General features: G+C 43.1%; 1 long non-coding RNA gene across 1 annotated transcript; it reads left to right on the forward strand.

Moving 5' to 3' along the window:
* The first annotated feature begins 807 nt into the window (after positions 1-807).
* On the forward strand, positions 808-13,274 carry LOC119007728. Its single transcript, XR_005071213.1, has 3 exons — positions 808-882; positions 3,131-3,203; positions 13,162-13,274. It is a non-coding gene; the product is annotated as an uncharacterized LOC119007728 (long non-coding RNA).
* Positions 13,275-18,447: the final 5,173 nt, after the last annotated feature.

The following is an 18,447-nucleotide window of genomic DNA, read 5'->3' on the forward strand; positions in this document are numbered from 1 at the left end:
GCGCACTGCAAATAAAAATAAAGACACACAAAGGAGATTGCATGTTGATGGTTGTTGAGCGATGCTGACGAGGAGAAATAGGTGAGGACGGCGTTGAGACTTGCAGCAGTGCACAGTTTGTAAAAAAGACGTCCAGTCGCCCCGGTCTACCCTTTCCTTTCCCTTTCAGGTGCCAGAGTCGAGATTCTGTGCACAGCAATCTCAATTAAATCCAGGATTTTAACACATGTATGAGGAGGAGGGATAAAACAGGAAGTAAAGAGCTTTGCAACGAGAATGCACGCACACACACAAATGGACATGTTCCTTTATTTGTGTTTGTCTTGCTCTCCAAACACACGACGCATGTGGCGTATTGAACACAAACACCCACTTAGGCACACACACGATCATGTCCAAGGGCCGTCTACGTGTATCTACAAGCGTGCTGACAGCACACACCCAAGCATATAGCCTGACATTCTCTCTGCCACAATACACCACACAATTAAAATAAATCTCCTACGGAGGCCACATGGTGCTGCTTTTTCTAACAGAGGAACAACTCCATAGCAACACCAGAGAAATGTTTACGTATGAGAATATTTGGATACGCACTGTTGGAAACATAAACAGGCTTAGTGTCATAATTTAGTTAGGAACATGATTTCTCTCCGAGTCAAACGAAGAAAATAGCGCGAGTTGGAAAGTCGTGAACTTCCATTTTTCTCGCAGTGGGATTGTGACAGTGTGTGTTCTCATTACGAGCACGGGTCTCACTCTCTCTCTCTCCCCATCTATCTCTGCATTCCCAGACAGCTTCAGCGGTTCAAACCCTCGCACTGCGGCATTGTCACACACCACGCTGGTTGCCATGGAGAAATAGTCCTCCTGGTCTCCAAGGTACCCGAGTCTATTGTCTTTGGCTTCTTTATTTAGATGAAAACATGATTTGTTGGAAGGGATCTACTTGTTTTTTTTTTTGTTTTTTTGTTTTTTTTTTTCTTCTGCTGCTTCTCTTTGCTGCCTTTTCTTTCTTCTCCTTCCTCCTCACGAGCATCAATGCGACGTCGCATGATGTGTATTGTTTTCATTCTTCTCCTTTCCAGGAGTTTGACTGTGCGCATGTGTGCGTCAAGCTCGCCTGATGTTTTGTAGCAATTAATTTCAGTGTGTCTGCATGTCAGCGCCCCAGGAGGGGGGCTGTATAAAAGTTTTCCCCATTGCCACAGCTCTCGCCAGGGCTTATAATTGCCTTCTATTACCAGGGCTGGGTGTCACAGCCTGTCTGTCACCAGGAGACTCTCAACTAGCGACAGATGATGAGGAAAAGGAGTTGGAGTTTTTCTTACTGCTGCGCTTTTGGCAGAAGAGATAATACAGGATATATATTTATATATACAGTGTATAGTGGTGTATTGTCCTCCAGCTATGCGGCCTTGCTCATTGTGCTGCGCAGAAAATTTCACCTTCAGTGGCTCGTGCACCCACACCGCTGGATGGATTGATTTGCAGCCTGTGTGATAACTGTGCACTCACGGACACAAAGCTTAAGTCACATACCGAGCACCAGAGAGAAGGAAAAAATGGTCACAGGCTCCACTGTGACTTTAAAAAAGCAGCTGTGAGGGCTTACGAACACTTACAATCAGCCAGCTCTAACCTTTGACCTCGTTTATTTGCATCTTTCCAGCTCCGCTCACAGCTGTCAGCAAGCTGCTACCTCGGCGCGACTTGAAACCAAACAGGAAGTGACGTCACGTCCGTTGCTCCGTGATATCACAGGGCTGAGTCGGAGAAAACGATAGAGCGAGGGGAAGAAAGAAAACAGAGAGAGAGCAGCGCGGCTGATGGGTGGAAAGAGGAAGCCGTCTGTGTTTCGTTCTCATTCAGTGGCTGTGGCTCAGACGTCCCAGAGTCTGTGGTCTTGTTTAAGGCCGGCCAGACAAATAAACTGATCCAATTTAAGTCACTTATCTACTTAATCAGAGGGGCTACAAACAGGCAGTCTTCATCTCCGACTTTACCCTCAGATGACCGTCTTGAATCGCAACTAATAAAGTCTTTTTTTGGGAACGCACATAAATATTTTTGGGCTAGACTTTGCTGACGTCAGCAGTTGCTAGACATTTGCCCATTCAGTTCCTACACTCGCCTCTCGGTTCTTTAAAATAGCTACCAGGTCCTCCAGTCGTGTCTTACTCATGGTAATCTCAGTAACTCGAGTTTGTTTCTAGGAGTGCTGGATAGAAAGAAAAATATTGTTCATCTTACAGAACTTTTAAAAAGGTTGAAAAATAAGAGCACAGCATGTCATTTCTGTCAAGAGGGTTTCTCAGTCAAAGCAAAACCAAAGATGTAACCGGCGTGGAATCGGGAGAGTTGTTGTATTCGATCCTAAAAACACAATATGTAGGAATTCTGCTTTCAAATGTCTAAAAACAACTACACCTTTGTTGTATATTTGGTTGAGTTGTGCACTTACTACATTGTCAATGTACCAACACTGCTGCAGTCAGGCTGACAAACAGGAGTGAAGAAAAAAACAATTTACAATGAATCTCTGGACTTTCCTCCCGGATCAGAGCAGAATCCAAAGTGACTCCAGTTTTTTATCCTCAGGGGGGTCTGGTTTTAATCCAGCATCCAAGAATTTATTTTGTTTTGACAGGGCCCCTTCGCTGTAGAAGCTACGCATTATACGTTTAACCTCTGTGGTGAAAATCTATCTGGAGTGACTCGGGCAGAAATGTTCACATAAGACGTTATGTGTTAAAGTTGCATTTCACATGACGTTGAGTCACGTTTGCTGACTTTCTTCATCACTTTCTGATCCTCGCGGAGGTCAAGAGCTATAGGCGACTGAATCAAAAAGACAGTTACCTTGTGTAAAGTTAGGACTTCTCCGATCTGGGATAACGTAAATACACAACAAACATCTACAAAGGTGAAGTTGTTTTTATACATTTTAATAAGGAAATGTTACATCTTTAAATCAAAGGGAAAATGTGTGTTCTGTATTATTAATGTATTGTGTAACTGTAAAACTCAATCTGCTATCAAAGATCTGCTGTGTGTGTGTGTGTGTGTGTGTATGCGAGAGACTGACATTTCTTCTCTCTCTTCTTCTTTTTTTTTTCTCGCATGCAAGGTGATGCAAAAGTGGAAGGAGAGGTTTCGGAAACTGTGACGATGTGCTTTGTCAGCGCCGGGTGCATGGCAGGGTGAGTTACTGACTGTTGTGTGCTTTTGTGGCAGAAGCGTGCGGCGGCTTGTTCCTCTGGCACGGAGGCTAAACGCTGAATAGAGTGGGTGCAGGTAAACATGCTAAAACAGGCCCCCTCGGTAATTGTGCTGCCTTGTTGACATCTTTCACTGACGTTCAGCTACTTTTATTCTCAGCGCCTGTCGTGATTCCATCGCTTAACTTGTTTCCTTCTGGGATCGGGCCGTTGGAGGATTCATTCCTCTACTCAGCATTTTAGCGTTTCTTTTGTTTTGTTTTGTTTTTTAAATCAAAAACAATAAAGGACCAAATTTGGATTTGATCATGAATGTGCACGTTGAACAGCTGAACTTTTGAATCACCTCAAACAAGAACAAGGTGACTCCCTCCTCAGTACCCGAATGACTGAAGTTACTGTAAATCTCTTTGAAAGTAAAGGATTTCTGAGAGAGCCCACCTTGACAATCCACCCACGAGATACACACTCTGAGTGTTTCATCACACATTACCCAACATTTTGTTGCTATGATGATGACGATCGTGTCGGTGATGGGGCTCTGACTGGGCTCGGCCAGAGCCACAAATAGCCACAAATTGTTTTTGAAAAGCAGTCCTCATTTTCGGAACGGGGGAACTAGAGAAAATGAGTCAGAGCACATGTGTTGAGATGCTGAGGAAGCAGGCACTGACTCCAGATCAGTTGCTGTTTTTTTTTTTTTTTTGTAAACGGGGAGATCGAGCCTACAGGGGTTAATGGATAGACGGTCCGACAGCGGTGTTCAGAGGAAGGGTGGTGCTGAAGAAAAGGAGACGGCCCGCTGTGAAGAGGACAAATAAACCAGCAGTCGTACTGTACGGGCTGTTGGGAGTAGACAAGCATGTCTTCACACACACACACACACACACACACACACACACACACACACACCCCATATCACTCCACAGTGAAAAAGTCAGTGGGAAGAAGGGGAAGCAGGGTGGGTGAGGGGGGAGAGGGAGGGGAGTACTGTGGGAGAGAGAGGCAGGAGGGAAGGGAGAGGAGGTCTGGAGCGAATCCAGGGGAACTCCAGACTGCTGTTACCCAACGTGCTCTCTCTCAACAGGGGCTGGGAGACTGACTGACTGCTGCTGCTGCTGGAGACTGGGGAGGGGGAGGCGCACACACACACACACACACACACACACGCACACACACACACACACACACACACACACACACACTGGTGCGCACCCTCACCCCCTGACACACATCGACTATCGTGGCCGTGTCGCCATAGTAACACACTGACCCTGGCCTTAAAGTTGCGCTCCCGAGCCTGATCTCCTGCCAAGCTCTGAGTAGTGGGGTGGACTAAATCGGCCTATTTATAGCGTGGCCCCGTGGCTCATTTTCTACAAGTGACAATAAGAGCTAATCTGCTTTCTCCAAAGCCCTGCAACATCTACCTTATGTTAGTCTATCTATAGGCCCACGTTAGTGAAAGGACAGGGATGGTGTTAGTTAGGGATGGAGACACAGAGCTGGGAATAAATGAGAGGGAATGAGTAGGAGGCAGGAAGTTACAGAGGGAGAAAAAAAAAAAAAGAGAGAGACAATGAAATAGAAACTGAGACTGAGGCTTTGCTGCCTCTGATGATGTGTTCATCTTTTCTTTAACCCCTTAAACTGTCACTGAAGTTTGAGTCTCTAATGAGATTTCCTGATTAAATAAAGCTTGACCTTACTATTACAAACTCATGTTGTGTCACCAAGAGTTGCTTTAAGAGTTGCTTTTACTCTGAAAAAGCGAGGAAACCAATTAGCTCTGCATTAACAAGTGAAGCAGACTATTGCATAGAAGTTGTATGAGTTATAACAACTTAAACTGATTAGTCTACTTGCTCATCATGATGTAATTGGTCGCCTCAGATTTTACAGTTCATTTGTAAGCTTCAGTGAAAAGCTGATACAGATTATAAAATGTACATGTGACAGTGGAACAAAATGATTCTTGCTTTAATTTCCCTTTTTTTAAGGCGAAAAGGCGGTCGAAAGATTTTATGATGAGGGGTTAAAACAATCTAAATTCTTGGGTTTGGACTGGAGCTGAGCGAATGCTTGGCTGAAACGAGTATGCACGCGAGTCACCCGATTATGATCCGAGTAAAATGCACCAGTATACATACTACTACGGAAGTGTATTCATTCAAGCGCTGGTGGAGTCAGAGGGCTGCTGGCGGTGGGCGTGCCATTTGGGCGGCATTATTATTACTGTGCTCTTCACAGTTGTGGTGAAAAAAGCTGATCCAATAGCTCTGCGCCTGAACTTACACCCACATGGACACACACCAGACCAGACTTTGGCCAACGTGACTCGGCAGTGTCCGGGGGTAATTGTCCCGCTCTGCTCCCAGCCAGACTCAGTTAGAGGAGCCAGTAGTCACAGTGAGCAGTGCGTAACTTTAGCTGGAGTAAAACCCACTCAGGCCCTGGCTGCCGTCCACTGGCCTCCTTCTCCCCCACCACCACCACCCCCTCCTCCTCCACACTGAACGTAGGCTGGCAGCGCACTGAGGTGGGTTCGGTGAAGGCCTCACAATACCCTCGACACAAAGACAGAGTGGAGAGAGGCGCTGCTCCAGATAAAGGGGCTGATATTGATACTGCCGCTGCTTTACAGACATATTCCCCCGACATGATCTGAAGGCGTTCGCCGGCGCTACAACAGCCGTGTCTCCTCTCGCCGTGATTGATCCGTGCTCCCTTCCACATTTTTTTTCAGCTCGTTAAATGCTACCTCTTTCTCAGCTCCTCAGTTCCTTCACGTTTGCATTTTTCCATTCACTGCTTGTATTTCCCTCTCACTTATTAATAGCGTACGTCTTTTTCTTACTTCCCATTTTCTGCGGCACGGAGCTCATGAACCGTAAAAAAACGTAATCAAAATAACCCGATCAGACTCTATTTTTTGCGACAGACGTGTGACACCCGATCCAACAGGTTTTGAGGTGGCAGACGTTTCAGTTCCTCAAATATGACTTCTGTGGAAGAGCTACTTTTTCTGACACAAACAGACGTCACAAGTCGCATCGTTTCGTCTCTGGCGCACTTTCAGCCCAAGCGAAGGGCTAATCCAATAAACTGATCAATGACGAGCACATCTGCGTCAAAACACTACGCTGCTGGCTCTCGGTCAGGTATCAGGTGGCACACATGTCGCTGCCAGTCTTCTGACCAGACTCTGTTCATGTGATCATCATGGGCAGTTCAGCTTTAGGCGGCTAACCGTCCCGACTAACTCCCTTGTAACCCCGAGCATCGCTAATTGGCTTGGGCTGTTTCCTTTGTGGCCGACTGCGTCACTCAGTAAACTTAACCTCAGCCCAGACATAAGCATATTAACATGGTTAAGTAAAAATAGCTCCGAGTAGTTAAATTAAACCTCTATGTATGGGGAAGTGAGTATTTTGGGCACCTGTGATCTTGTTATTGGGTTTAAATTTAGCTCTGTGGTCCTCAGTGAGGAGTGGAAACAGTGACAGGGACCTGTTTTTGCCCCAACATGCTTCCTGTGCACTGTGAGTAGTGAGAAAACCACAGCCCAGTGACGCAACACTCGGAAAAAAAAAAAAAGAGAAAGAGAGCATCAGAGAGGCGTGGAAAATCAGCAATGAGGAAGTTGTGGCTTCATTTGAAAAAGGAAAATTGTTGACTGAACTGTAAATGGATACTGTAAGTGAACTGTAAAGTTTCCTGTGCGCGGACTTTCCCCTCTAAGATAACGCGATTGGCAGTGTTGATAAGGTGAGCGACAGACTGAATTCTCTGCTGCTACTTTGACTAACCGTGGAATAATTTCTACGCCGTTGCAGGAAATGTATCAATCTCAACAAGCATACACACACATACGCGCGCTTTTTTTTTTTTTTTTTTATCCTTTATGTTCTCCAGCTCTCGTGCTTTTGTAGCCTGCTCTCACTTCCCGTGGGCCATTGTTTTGTTGTGACCTCCACTAAGCACGAGGTGCACGCCAGAACAGGCAGGACCACAGAAAAAAAGAAAAAAAAAAAAAAACCCATAAAGGACTTCATCCTTTGTACTTTAGACACAAATGTGCTGCAGCGTTCCCTGATAAAGCGCAGCGGAGCATTGAATTAAGAAACAGATTTCTGAAAGTAATCTGTTATATAAACTGCTTATTTATATGAATGAATTTATAAGACACCGCTGAGTAAATCTTGCCTATTGTTATGTGATTATGATATTTATAACCACAATCATGAGCTGCTAGTCGGAGGAAGTGCGAAACGAGTGCATGTTAAGGATATTTTTGGTTCATTTGTGTCAGTTAGCATAAACGAAGATGCACTCATTTTTGTCTATTCGTGTGGGAGTTGGAACACTCGAACACAACAGCGCCAGAGTGTGTGTGTGTGTACATCTATAAGTGTGACAGAGTGTTGGAAAGAGACACATTTATAGTGTGAATTTTCTCTCTCTGAAACAACACTGAAAGTCATGAATCATCTCTGCTGCATAGACTTAACCACAGGAAGTGCCCATGGAACACACACATATACATACAAACAAACATGCACACACACACACACACACTACATAACCAAATACAGTCAGGATGATCTACTGGAACATGCAACAAGCGAGCGATAACACACAAACACAGCCCGTAAACTGTGAATATCTCGGGAGTGTAAATTCATCAGGTCCCGTTCGAGGGATTTTCTTCTCATCGATCGCGAGTCTCAACAACGCAGGAAGAGATTTTTCTTTGAAACAGCCACCAAATCTTGTAGATCGATGATCTAGATGGTCAGGACCCCATCACGGCATCCCAGCCGTTTTCCCGCGGAGGGCAGCGTTGCCATGGTGACCCCCTAAACACAAGGGACGCATGCGAGAAAAGTGGAAGCCGTGAAGAAGTGTGTGCGCTGTGTACGTGTGTGCTGGGTGTGCGGCCTCTGTGTGACAGCGCTCAGCCCTGACCTCCGGAGTCCTTCTTTGTGAACCTTGTTTGGTTCGCTGCGTCAGAGCAGAATAGTTGCTCATTATTCCTGTTGTATGAGCCCGGTCCTGGGGGTGACAGCTGCCGTGAAAGAGTCCACACAGTAACCAGAACGAATAAACACATACGCACACGCGCACACACAAACTGAACAAGAGAAAAGGGAGAGGATTTCAAGGTCAGAGGAAATCCAGGCATGGCGATTGAATCATACATAACGGAGTACAAAGTGCTTCACTTGTCCCTGACCTGCTCGGCTCTGACACCTTGTTATGAGCAGTGGTGGAATTAATCAATCGGTAGTTGCATTTTGTGCGTTTCTGTGTTCAACTACAGATACATCTGCAGTAACACTCTGCCTTACAGAGTTATTCTTCCCAATCTACAGCAGTGTACACGGTACAATAGGTACTGATATATGGGAAGAACACAAAATGCTGTAATCTGTTTCAAAATGACCACACAGTGCTTAACCTTATGAAAATGTCATATTTGAAATGAGCATTTTCATGATTGAAATAGCTCTGCGATGAATAATGTCACAAGTTCTTGGCCATTTTCACATGTAAGCAAACATTTTCACCCGAGGAGAAAACAGTGTCTCACTGAAACTGGACAAGTGACTGGCCTTTTTTAACATGTGAATGAACATCTCAACATGTGACATCTTCTTTTTGAATGTGAATTGCATACATTCATATGTAAGTGGCTTTTTTCTTTTTTAGACTTTTCACACATAAAACCACATGAAATTTGTTTCTTCACACTGGACTGAACTGGACATTTTTCACAAGTGGCAGGCCTTATTGGACATGCGGATAAAAATGTCCGTATGTGAAAGTGACATTTTTCACGCGAAACATTTCTCACATTCGGATTGGTGAAAAAAACAAAACACAGCACGTAAAATCACGTGAATCATGTGAATTCCACATTTTTACCTGAAACTGACTACTTGAGTAGAGCTTTCTGACAATAAATGTGCTTAGTACAAATATAGTGCATTATTCATATACTGATGTGTGTAAATACTGTATACAATTGGTCGACTGATTACCTACTTGACTGATTATCTATTTTTGTGATCAAAATTGGAATCAAAATTGGATTGCCAATAAAATAAATTCATTTAGAAAATGCACTACTTTGGCTCTGATGCAGCCTGTCATCTGTGAAGTAAACAATAGTAATAATAGAGATGTCAAATAAATGCATATGTTCAAGTAAAGTTCAATTACCTCAAAAAGTATAGCAGTTTATATCACAAAGAATAACAAGCAATTATGTCACAAATTATTTATTTATTTATTTATTTTTCAGCCACGCCAGTGTTGGCTGGTGATATTCTCACTTTGTGAGTCCTTGTGTGTCAGGTGTCAGTCATGAAACTGTACGGATGTCTATTTTTTATCATTACATTAATACATAATCCATTAATGTGCCTCCTCATTCGTGATGCTCTTTTCTCATCACCTTGTACTGCTTTTCTAAATGTATTTATTATTTTATTTTGTATAGATTTTATGTATATTTTTTGTACCACTTCTGTAGCTTTTACTGTATTTTTTCATATTGACAGTTTGTGTTTTACCTTCTTGTTCTAACTTGTCCTAAACCTGGGCTAGTGTCTCACGTATGTCTGTCTGTCAAAACACTTTGTAAAATCTGTTTTTAAAGGTGCCATATAAATAAAGTTCTTCTTCTCATTATTATTATTAAGATTAAAATCCAGGCTGGGTTTGAAAATGGATGTTTCCTGAGATAAGGAGCTGGAACTGGTGGAGGTGGAAAGCAGGAAACAGGCATGTGGCCTCATGTAATAATGTATAATGTAACAGTCACTTCAGAGTGGATGAATTTCCATACAAGACATGTAAATGTTCACAAATGAACTACATACAGTACATTAATACGCGACTGGCTTCAGTACATGTGGGGATTAGATTTCCCGCATGTGCCAGCCAACACTGGAGGGGTGAACTTGGAAGAACTGGGAGGAAAAATGATTTCCATATTTGCCTTTTTGTGCTCTCCGTTTTGTATATCTGAGCGCGCCGTGAAGCAGGTGGAGAGAGACGATGTCCCAAGCTCCGTACTTACTGCCAGTTGACGCCGTTACTCTGATCCCTCAGATGTGGCTTCAGGCTTGGCATGCTTGGTTATCCAGGTGACGGCTACCGTGTAGACAGAGGGCCTGACCGGTCTTGGCCCACTCCGTTACACCGACTGTGCCAACTTACCGTCAAGTGGACACTAAACGGCAGTGACGCGTACGCCGCCTCCCCCTGGCTCGTGTGTTCGAACCTGAGAAAAGATAAACTAAAAGCGTGCACAGCCATTTGAAATCAGGAGACCTGAAATCAGATTTGCCAGCCTCAAATCGAAGTGCATCAGCGAGAAGGCTGTTGAAATATCTGACCCGGCATCAGCGGCGTAGGGGGGGTGATTTTGTTGCTGGTGGGCTGCAAGCAGCACAGAGAAGAGATTTGCAGAGACAGCCCATAACAACTCCCTTGGAACCAATGACTCAGATATGCAGATGTGTTTACTTCCCTTCTGTTTCCCACCTCAACCAGCACACAAAAGGCAAGGGGAATGAAAGTGGCTGATAATGTCTTTAAGTGTTTCATTTATATATTTATATGCCGTTATAAAGAACTCATTTTTTACTAAAACTTAGACAGGCACTTCAAATGGGCTCTTTGCCTCTTCTCTCTATTCCCTCCCTCCCTTCTGAGGGTATTCATCTTTTGTCTAATGCGTAGCGCTGCTCTCTGTTAGCTTCTCTCTGACACCATGCCAGCAGAGTCATCTGCAAAGGGACTCATGTAGGGATTAAAAACCATCAACAGCTCCCCTTTAACAGAGAGGTAGGAAAAAAAAAAAAATAAAAAAGGCGTTGAAAAATAAAATACAAAAAAAAAAAAAAAAATAGAAAACTCCAGACAGTTTTGAGAAAACTTGTAGAAAGAGAATGCAGATTGTCACCTGACCCTGAGGCAAGGCAGCCCTAAATATAATAAAGAGAAGACAACAGAAGAAGACGAGGCGACACGACACGGGTAATGTGTTTTCTCTGCTGGTGTCGTCTGGCAGATCTGGGATGATTGAGTGCTGATGCCTGCCTGGGCCGCTTCAGAGAAGATCGTCTACCCCCCCCTCGGCTCACACACACGTGCACACAGCCTCGCTCATGACATGCACTAACACATGTGTACGTGCACACACACGCGTGCGCGCACACACACACACTCTGCCGTTCTGTTTTGTGAGTGACAAAAACATCAAGGCGTATTAACTGTCATCGTCTCAGCATCTCTACGCCTCTCTTTTTGGTCGAGGGAATATTTCAAGGTAACACTTTATTGTTGTGATTTTTGCACGCGCACTCTGTGTGTGTGTGTGTGTGTGTGTGTGGTTTTCTCCACGGTAGGTGTGTGTCTTAATTATAACCGGGTTTAGTGAATTAGGGCAGGATGTGTAATAGACACAAATTTGCATAATCTCTGTTGAATAAACCTCAGTGACAAACATGCAAGCAGAAAGACATACATGCTCACTGTACTGCAAAAAAAAAGGGGGGGGGGGGGGGGCATAAAGAAAGGCATGTCCCTGCAGCGCTAATCTATTGCGTTCACTTACAGAATGTGTGTATTAATCTCTGTATGTTGTCATAATCTCTTGGTATTGTGAAATTGTCAGCAGCAGATACAGACAAACAGGTGGAGGCTACAGAGGAAGTTGATTGGCTGGAGTCCATGATCCATTTTCCCAAGGCTTCCACACCCCTGCAGCTGTCCTCCAGAATATGAGAACCATGTGTGTGTGTGTGTGTGTATGTGTGTGTGTGTGTGTGTGTGTTTGCATGGTTGCGGTTATGACAAATTCACTCCCTGTTACTTGCCAATAAGCGAGAGACAAAGATCTTCATTGACAGAAAAACACAAACTGCTGGAGAAACAAAACGAAAGTAATTACAGAGATTTACCAAATAAGAAAAACATTTAAAAAAAAAAAGGAAAAGAAAAACCCTCAATAGCTTCTCTGGACCGACTTTAAACATTTCTTAAAGTTTTACAGAGACTGACCTGCTTGTGAATGAGTTTCCCTGATGTTCAAAGCGAAGTCATAAAACAGGTTTTGGGGGCTTTTTGGCTGTTTTGCATGGCAGAATGTTTTGAACTGAGCGGTGACAGCCTCAGCCCAACTGAAGAGTCGACTCCGACTCGCCTCATTTCTATTGGAAAACACTTCTCTTTCTCCCTCTCCCTCTGTCTCTCTCCCTCTCCCTCCTCTCTCTGAAGCTGCAGATCACTTGAAAAAGAAAAGGGAAGGAACATGAATAAAAACCGAAGGCACTTCTCTTAGATATGTCTCTTGATGCTCTTCAGATCTTTAAGACTTCATCACAGGGAAATGCAGGGTTACTCGAAGAAAAACTGCAGGACTCTGACTTCCTAATCTGCCGTACAAGACCTGATCTGGAGAACACAGCGCCTCTTCGGAGCCGCTTCGCTATTTTTGATCTTTTCTATTTGCTTTTTTTCATTTATTGGTGGACAGACAGAGCTGCAGCACACTTTTTAATTTGGATGTGAAGGGGCCATATTGTCAAAAAAAAAAAAAAAAAGACTTGGTCTGTCCTTGATCATCTCGTGCTCTCGTGCCTCAAGTAAAAACTCCCAGGGAATAAACTTGTGCGCTTCGTCCTTCATTGGCTCCACTTTATCATTTGTTCAAGTGAAAATAAATAGTTCTGAAACTGACAAACAAATCAGTGAGACCATGAAACGAACACTTAGTTGTCATAACTTTTCAATGATCAATTCCAGGTACCTGTTCTTTCAGTAATTATTGCCACAAATAAACTGCAGGAAGGTTAATTAAGTTTTTCTCTAATGGTTCAACATCTGTCTCATCAGGTGTTCTCACCCTCCTCCTGCTCTGTTCTAGGTCCAACTGTGTCTGAAAGCTGAACCTGGGCCTCCACTAAAAAGTCTCATCTGCCTGAGCCGGAGCCGGGGCAGACATATTGACTAATGTTCCAGGCATAATGAAAACATCCCCTGCAAATTGAATCTGATTGGATATCAGCTATCGGCCGTCGTTCAAGAACAGCAGAGCAAATGAGCCCGCCAGCATCTCTCCCTCTCTCTCCCTCCCCCCCTCTCTCTCTCTCTCTCTCATTAATCACAGACTAAACTGCAGCAGGTTCGCCCTCACTAAGTGTAGGTCGTTTGGGTTTCCCTCCCCATTTGTCCTCTACATGATCTTTACATTACTGTTTTCTTTAAAACTGAAACATGCTTCACTTAATATAACTCAGTCGCAGCATTTATTTACAGTGAACAGTGCTGCTGTGCCAAATGTTGGCTTAACCCCTCCATGAATGGCATCCATTTTAGTGAACGGACATTCGGGAGCCATTTTGAACCATTTAAGTTGTGGTACCGTGTCCCTACGACCAAATGCTTCAACTTCCATTTGATTATGACCTTTGTCTCTCTATTGCATCATAAATTCAAAGTGGCTGAGGGAAGAGGAGACGCACCTTGTATTATCGTTGAATCCTTTTATTTTCAGAAAACCAGAGCAGTAAAATAATATTTCTAAATTAAATAGTCGTGCTCTTATTAGGACATCAGATTCATAATATATGTGTATCTGACTTTCACATCAGAAGGAAGGTGGCAGCGTTTTTACAGATTACAAGGCAGCCAAAAGGCCAACCGCAGTTCAAGTCGTGCCGGCTGATATCTTTAAGGACACCGTGGGGTATTTCCAGCTGATTTTTTGGCATCAAAAGTTGATATTTTTTAAATGGAACCTGTAAATATTTCCAGGTGTTTTCTGGCAACCAAAACATTTTTTTTGGGGGGGGGGGACCACATCCTTCCATGATCGTGGCGTCCAAAGCAGGTATTTTAAAGTAAACCATGATGACGTCCTCTTTTATTTTAACTTATCTGTGGTTTTGCAGAAACATACTTTTATTCCAGCGGTTGGATTGTAAATTCTGCCTTGTTTTTGCAGTTTTCTATTCAGACCTATGATAACATTTAAAAGAAGTATATTCAAAATACGTTTATAAAACAGCAAGATGAAAGGTGCAATTTGTAGGAACTGGCCGACTGTTGAAATCATCTTCTGAACAAATGCTGAGTTTTTCAGGAAGGGGCTAGCTGGTTAGCATGCTAACTTCAGTAGATATTTCTGCGACACAATACACAGACGTCTTTGACACGATGTCAGAACTCTTCAAATTCTATTAATTATTTTGTTGATTTTTGAAAGCTTTAGACGAAAATTCTTAAATAGTGCACCTTTAAATAGTCTTCAGGTTTTAAGCCCAAGAGGCAGAATATGCTCTTTGGTACATAACGTCCACTCTAGTGGATGGATTTTCAGGAAAAACAAATTAAATTTAAATATATACCAAATGTATACACAATATTGATCATATTTACTTGATTCTGTCCCCTCTCAGGTGTGAAAAATGTCTGTTTGAGTTGTTAGTCTTTACGTCTCTTTATGTTTGTTTCTACGTTGAAATCGTTGAGCACAGCAGCAGCAAATCAACACTGAACTTCATTTACGTCTGCAGCCATTTTAGGACAAACCAAATAGAGGTGTGCTCATTAGACGGATACCAAACCCCACACCTGCGCTGACACTGCAGCGGCTCCTTCGCACCGTTATTCTCCCTATATAATGTCCAATTTAATGGGATGAGTCGAAGAAAAGAACAGAAATTTAGGCATGACTCACTTTGTGTCAGCTGGGATAAATTTGGTGGTGGTGGCGGTGGTGTTTGGGGGGGTCGTGCGGGGACAGATCCACTGCTCGCTCTCTCTCTCGCTCTAACTGAGAAGCTCAATCACACAGTTTACCCACAGGGGGAGAAGGCAGGGAACAGCACCCCCTATTGGAGAGCAACAGCACATCTTCGAGGGGCAGTCCCAAAACATGATCTGTGACCTCACACTTACATGTATATCTGACGGTCTGTATCAACCCCGACAAAATCGAGTGTCATTTTTTTCATTTTGTAGATTTAAGTCACAAGTGTGTTCTCTCGCTCTTGAGGGGAAAGGACGCGGAATAATTCAAAACTCTCTGACCCTTGAAGCGCTTTACAACGAGTGCTATTAATTGTTCCCTTCTGTTGCGCAAAAATAACCAGATTATACAACACCCCAGTGAAGGAAGCGCGAGTGAGTGAGATTTCCATTGTTCTTCTCGTCTCTCGTCGTCGCCGCCGCGGCTCCCCGTCTCTCCCTCCGCTCCCTGGACATCACCGCGCCGACAGATTAATTAGACGACTGATAGCAGTGTTCTCTCTTAGTGCAGGCCCACTGAGTTTTGTTTTTCCTTTTTTGCTTCTTGTAAGCCTCTAATTTCTCTCTTTACATTAAAGGGGCTTACTCGGTGTAGTGTGACCCAGGGGAAAAGGAAATTAAGTCGCTCTTCCTCCAGGGCTGCTGCAGCTTATCCCGAAAAAAATCGAGTTTTGCTTCATCCGTTTGGCAAGAGGAGATATTACACCAGGCAATCTTGTAAGGCCTAAATAAAATGAATCCGGAATAACAAAAAAAAAAAAGTTTGCATTTCAGTGTCCGTTTTGCCAACTGGCTCTTTTTATTACTTTAAAAGTGCGCTATATAGTTTTGGGAAAGACATTTTAATCAGACGAGAAAGATCTTCGGTGACTGATTTTGTGTTCTTATGCCTAAACAAAGTAAGTGCAAACTCTCTTCATTTTCAAAACTGAATAAGCAAACTGACCAACACAATTTCATACAGTTTTACTGTGTTTATATTTGGCGGACCCTGGCTTTCTAGCTTCAAACTGTGTTCTAGGGACTTTATTTTCCTCTGAGAACAGCTTGTTTATTCAGTTAGGGAAAATAGATAACAAAATAAATAAATAAATATATATACATATATATATATATATATATATATATATATATATTTCTGAACTAAATATAAAAATATGTTAGTTTGAATTTCTTCTTCTAAACTACGTAGTGCCCCTTTAAGGTTAATGTTTCAAGAGTCTAATTAAAGGTATTTTGTGAGAGCAGCCGCTACTTCATGTTATTCCATTCAACGTCTGTCAACCTTCGCTGACAGACAAAAAAAATAATAAAAATAAAAATCTGGCCACAGGTCCTGGTTAGTTGCCTTGGAAACGAGCATAGGACTATTCTGAGGCAGCGATGGAGGGAGGGAGAGAGAGAGAGAGAGAGAGAGAGAGAGAGAGAGAGCACATAGTAAAGGTAAGTCACACAAGGACCCTCTGGTCAACCTGATAAAGTGCGATGAAAATCAAAGGCCACAACTCCGCGACGCCTGCCTGCTGGAGAGAGAGAGAGAGAGAGAGGGAAAAAGTAGTTTCTTTTCTGAAAGCGATGACAACGAACCGACGGAGCAAATATTGTGTCGCTTTCGGAGCATTTCTTATAAAGTGGAGGAATCAATAGAGGAAAATAAAGGAATGGATTTTCTTTTCTTCTCATGTGCAATCAGTGCAGTACGTTGCAAAAGATAGCTGCGCTGTCTTGATCGGCTCGAGCAGCCATTGCTTTTTTTTTTTCTTCTTTCTTTTTTTTTTTTAACACACACATCCCCCTGCACTATCAATGCCTTAATGTGTGCATAATTACATGTGTCTGAAGTGCAAGCCACACTTTTTTTTTTCCTTTTCATTTGCACTAAATCATTATGCATGAGTCCAGGTCTGGGGCTCCATGCTTTTTATTCACGCTCTTTGAGGAGGCTGTCGGGCCTAATTAAGACAACATGCTTGTAACGGGCCTGTTTGGATAGCCTCTGCCTCCCTGCCCCCTCCCCCCTCACACTATATCAGCCTGAATTTACTGCTGAGCACATGTATCTGTGTATGGATGGAAAGATGCAGGCAGCACAGCACAGATTGCGTCTACTTTCATCTGCTCAGTCGGCAGAATAAATGCTCAGCAAACCACAATTACTTTCACATTTCTGCGTGTCATTTGTACCATATCATCAGTATCTACAATACATATTGTATCACGCACACATTATGTGTAAGTGCTGGTGTCATGTCTGGAAGTGGGCAGAATGGGTTTGTAAGCATGAGACCGCTGGGTATTTTGAGACATTTTCCAGCTGGGTTTGTGGTGACAGAACCGAGTATTTTAAGCCAAAACATGATCTTTTCCCAAGCCTAACCAGGTGGTTTTTGTGCCTACACCTAACCAGACCATAAGCATGGCCGCAGCATGGTCACAACATAAAATTAAGAATTGCAACATACCCGAGGTTTGCAGGAACGTACATTGCCAGCATCTATTCTGGTGCCTGGGTTGATTTGTACAGTTTGAACAGAGGCAAACAAATGTCAGGGTCAACCTATTTTGTTAGTGTCTTTGATTGAATTGAGAGAATATCATGTCATTGTAATTAGAAACATTCTTCTTTAAAGGATAGGTTGACCCAAAAATGAGAACTCAGTCATCATCTACTCCGCCGCATGCCGCATCTACAAAACAAAACAAAAAAAATAAAATAAAATGTATCAAATTCATTTGAAATACATGTTTACACATTATTAAACCAAAATAGCCACTTAGCCACTCAGTAAAAAGCATTGGTGTGCATCTTGTCTGGAGTGGGTGCACAAGCTGAACCAGTCGTGAACATGTAAATACGTCTTTTCAAATTCATTTGGGATCTCGACTTCCAGAGATTTGTTTTATGATGGACGAGCTATATGGAGAAATGATCTGTTTTTTTCCGGTTGATTTTGTGTTTTACAACAAGTCCCCATCTACTTCAGTTGTTCAGGAGGATGCTCCAGAAATGTTGTGTGGAATACGAAACTTTAATCCGGCTTTCCATCATTTATGGATGAGCTTCTCCTTTAAAGTGAACACGGTCTTGAGAACTTGTCAAATCAAGCCCTAAATTTAGAGCAAGAAAGAAGATCAGAGAAAGAAAGAACGAAAGAAAGAAAGAGTTGAGACATGGTGTAAAGGCTTCCAAAGACATTTCTCTCCTGTTTTACATGCCTTATAACAACAAGACCACCTCTCCATTCCTGCCACTTCTCATAGATTCACACACAAAAATGTTGGAGGCAAAGAATCTGCCACGAGGTCAGTGTTTGTTGGCGTTGCTTTTGTCCCTCTCTTCATTCTTCCCCTGTGATCCAAGGTGACAGGGCAGCGCTGGGGTAGATGGGGCGAGCGAGCA

This window comes from Acanthopagrus latus, chromosome 18 (assembly GCF_904848185.1).
Source record: "Acanthopagrus latus isolate v.2019 chromosome 18, fAcaLat1.1, whole genome shotgun sequence".
Taxonomy (NCBI): domain Eukaryota; kingdom Metazoa; phylum Chordata; class Actinopteri; order Spariformes; family Sparidae; genus Acanthopagrus; species Acanthopagrus latus.